Source organism: Mus caroli, chromosome 1 (genome assembly GCF_900094665.2).
Source record: "Mus caroli chromosome 1, CAROLI_EIJ_v1.1, whole genome shotgun sequence".
Taxonomy (NCBI): Eukaryota; Metazoa; Chordata; class Mammalia; order Rodentia; family Muridae; genus Mus; species Mus caroli.
This window is the reverse complement of record NC_034570.1, coordinates 65,845,845-65,850,190: the sequence shown is the minus strand read 5'-3', so window position 1 is coordinate 65,850,190 and position 4,346 is coordinate 65,845,845. Positions and strand designations below refer to the sequence as shown.

The following is a 4,346-nucleotide window of genomic DNA, read 5'->3' as shown; positions in this document are numbered from 1 at the left end:
GTCCTCGGATAGAGGACGTATCAGATATTAAACTGATAAGAACAGATACTACACTTGATCTTAGCCAAAAGGCCGAGAAGCGATACCTGACACACACCGCGCAGCCATGCTCTGCGTCCGTGAGACACATTAACTTTGTGGTGACCGCTAGCAACCCTCACATCCTGCTTTCCCCGCGGCTCCTTCCTCCTCCCGTCCGCGACTGCGTCCTCCACGCCTCACTCCCACTCCAGCACCCACAGCTTCAGCTACAAAGTCCACGACCCCGGCTCTCCCGGCGTTCCCGAGCACGCACGCCGAGTATGATTTGCATGCCCCGCCCCCTCGGGGTGGGGCTTCACTGCACTGAACCTCCTCTGTCTGCCTGCGCGCGGGTTTTAGGACCGCTGAGAACGCTCCTGCTACGGCCTCCAAGGAAAAAGGATACGGCATTGTGGTGGGAGATGCTCCAGGGGAGACGCAGTGGCGCATGGTGGCAGAAAAGAGCACACCTACTGTTCCTAGTTAGCGCTTGCGTTAGCTGACAGACGAGCTTCTCCGGCCAGTGGAGAGGCAGCTTCCAAATCGAGAGGGCGGCGCAGGAATGGGGAATCTAGCGGAGGCGGAGCGAGTCTGTCCCACCGGGCACTGCGGCTGCGCGTTTCCCCCTCAACTCCTGAAACTTCTTGACTGACTCTGTGCTCTCCCCTCCCTCACCTGGTCACTTAGTGACCGAACCGCGTGGGTGTTTCCATCTCCTGCGCCTGCCCAAATTAGATATAGTCCGGGGTATTTTACCTAGTCTTGCTAGTAGCCATGGGGCAGGCTTCGGGGAGAATGCTGTATATATAGCATCCTCGGATATTCTCAAAGGATGCTATAAAAATTGCTGAGTGGTTAGGATCACTTAAATGCTCTTGCAGGATTCAGTAACCATCTTTACACGATGCCTCACAACTGTTAGTTGCAGGGTATTCAAAACCGTCCAGAGTGCCCGAGTTTCATTCCCAGCAACCACATGGCGGCTCAAATTTATCTGTAATGGGATCTGATTCTCTCTTCTGACAAACATGGAAAACAGAGCACTTATACACATAAAATAAAATTTAAACTCTTTTTTTTTTAAGCCACTAACATAAGAATTCTCCATATAGGCATTTCTTTGGAAATTTTGTTGATTATGTTTTACTCTCAACTTGGAAAAAAATTCAACTGAACTCCAGGAAGAAAGCCTCCGTGTTCTTCCCAAGTCCCCCATAATCACTCCACCACGTTTTCTTCTTTACAGGGGTTCCTCTGTGTAGCCGTGGTTGTCCTAGTATTCGCTCTGTAGACCAGGCTGGCCTCCAGCTCACAAAGATCTGTTTCTGTTCCCCGAGTGTGGGGACGCGATGGCCAGACCTAACCTGGAGCACTGTGTTGTTGTTGTTGTTGTTTCAAGACAGGGTTTCTCTGTATAGCTCTGGCTGTCCTGAAACTCACTTTGTAGGCCAGGCTGGCCTTGAACTCAGAAATCCACCTGCCTCTGCCTCCCAAGTGCTGGAATTAAAGGCGTGTGCCACCACCGCCCAGCTGAGCACTGTGTTTTTGTTGGCCTGGCAAAAACTGCTCTCTCCTAGCCAGAGTGTGCGAAACTGAGTAATAACTTATACAGTTTCCTTGTGATGACTAAAGAGACACAGATGGAGCCAGGCATCCCGTAAGGGTCATTGACTTTTTGCTCATGAGTGCCTGGGAGATCCTAGTAGCCTGCGGGTAACATGAGAAGGAAGGATTGTAGGTATTAACAGCTGCCTTTACTGTGGTACAGCTTGCTTATCGCTATGGGAACGGTATGCAATGGTCTTCTTACTATATAGGGGGGTAAGAAACAACTAAGGGAGGCAAAACAATTTTCCCACTCAGCTGTGAGTCCATGGATAGCTATAACACACCTTTCTGATGTCCGACTTTAAAACCCCACCTTAACACCCCCGCTCCACCCTGACCCTGCCAATTGGCTCTAAGGCTGCCCATCCTTCTGCTGGCAGTAAGAATAAATTCATTTCATTGACATTTGAATTGTCTGAATCTTTGGTCTTACTTACACAGTTCAAGCATCACAGTACATGTGCTGGGATTAAAAGCGTGCACCCCTATCCCAGTGCCCTTCTTCCTATCCCCCGGGTATTTATAGGTAAAGATTCATCACATTTCCCTATAATACTCTGCACCACTGTGGCCTGGCCTCATTGACTTAAACCTTATCCGGGCTTTGCTAGGTGTGCCAGCCCTTGCTGTGTGCTCCTTGTATGTGGTAGTAATCATTTCTTGGTTGACTAGACCATGGGTATGTGGTGATATAGAAACACTGACCAGAGCGGCATTTGGGGAGCTGTTGGCCTGGCGCACGGGGCAGGAAGAAAGATGTGGCATTTAGTTGAGTTTATGTTGTGTTTATGAGTGTCCTAAAGAGTTAACACTAAAACAAAAAGGTGGTGTATTTTTTGAGTCAACATTAAAGACCAGATCCAGGGAACACATGTCCAACAACATGACCTCTGGAAGGTGTGATTCCCTCTAAAGCAGTGATTGTCACCTTCCTAACCCCGTGACCCTTTAACACCATTCCTCAGGCTGGGCTGACCCCCAGCCATAACATTATTTCACTGCGACTTCATAGCTGTAATTTTTACCACTGTTATGAATCATACTGTAAATATCTGTGATTTCTGATGGTCTTTGGCGACCCCTGTGAAAGGGTCATTCGACCCCTGGAGGGGTCCAGACCCACAGGTTGAGAACCACTGCTCTAAAGGGATTGTGTGAGACCTTTACAATCCCAGAATGAACGTAGAGTGGAGTTTGATATTATAGACCTGGGCAGTGGAGGTAGGAACCATATGTAATGGGATCCGATGCCCTCTTCTGATGTGCATGATGACAGAGCACTCATATATATTAAATAAATAAATAAATAAAAATTTTAAATATTTGTGTCCTGGTGCACTTTGGTGAATTTATGTGTAACATGTGTACGCAGTTGCCCCTGGGGAGCCAGAGGGCCATCAGATAGATCTGAGTCCTGGGGACAGAACCCAGGTAGGTCCTTTGCAAGAGCATTAAGTCTTCTTAAACTCTGAACCATCTCTTCAACCCCAGATTTTTTTTTAAAGATTTATTTATTTTATGTGAATACACTGTAGCTGTCTTCAGACACTCCAGAAGAGGGCATTGGATCCCATTATAGATGGTTGTGAGCCACCATGTGGCTCCTGGGAATTGAACTCAGGACCTCTGGAAGAGCAGAGAATGCTCTTAACCACTGAGCCATCTCTCCAGCCCCCAGATTTTTTCTTAATGTGGTAGTTTTGTCTCTGATGGGCTTCTTCTCTCCCTCAGTGACACAGATATAGGCCAGATTAGACTAGATTGAAAGTAGGTCAGGGCAGGTTTATTAGGGGGTAGCTCTTGAGTAGAGGTCAATGAAGTCACACATTCCTGCTAAAGCAAGGACGTTTTATAGCGCTCAGGTGAGGAGTGATGGTGTGCCAGCTAGGAGCTGGGATTGTGTCTACACATGGTTGGAAACTGAGGCCCTGGGCAGGCACTCTTGGGAGGGCTGGTGAAAACAAGGAGATGAAGAGTTAGTCAGGAGTTTTCTTGGAGGGGTGCAGAAGGAAGGCAGATGGAGTTTCCCAGCTTGGGCAGGGGCAAGTGTGGGTTCCAGTTTTAACAGTCTTGTTACTTCTGAATATAAAATCATTCTTTTTCACAGAAAAAAAGATATTATAGTTTTTGTTTTCCAGTGTGAGGAGGGCTGGGGGTGGGGATTGAATCTGGAGCTTTGCCATGCTAGGGAAGTGATACCCCTAGCAAGTCATATCCCTGACACTTCTTTCACACATAGTCCTGTCAGTCACTGTTTTCTTCCAAGGCTTGTGAATTTTGATACAAGAGTCCCAACCTAGGATTCCATACTTCTCCCTGGACCCCTGAATCTGGCTTCTCCCTTAATGTGTCCAGGCCTTTACTCTCTCAAAGGCCAAGGATCTATGGTTGCCAAACCTACAGAACTTTTCTGGTTCTCAAGTCTTGACACAGTGAAGTGGGCCAGACCCCAAAATGGGCTCCAGATATCAGGAAGAACAATAATAACTGTCTTGGCAAAGTTCAGTCATTTTTGTCAATGGTAGTAACGTGTAGGCATATGCTGTGGGGTGGACTGGAAGGGAGGGCTTCTGAGGACAAAGGGACTGGAACTATCTGTCCTGGAACTCACTCTGACCTTGAACTTAGAGACCCACATGCCTCTGCCTCTGCCTCTGCCTCTGCCTCTGCCTCTGCCTCTGCCTCTGCCTCTGCCTCTGCCTCTGCCTCTGCCTCTG

The 4,346-nt window shown here is 48.1% G+C and overlaps 1 pseudogene; it reads right to left on the bottom strand.

The window, feature by feature from the left end:
- Positions 1-84, bottom strand: LOC115032526 (annotated as a pseudogene).
- Positions 85-4,346: the final 4,262 nt, after the last annotated feature.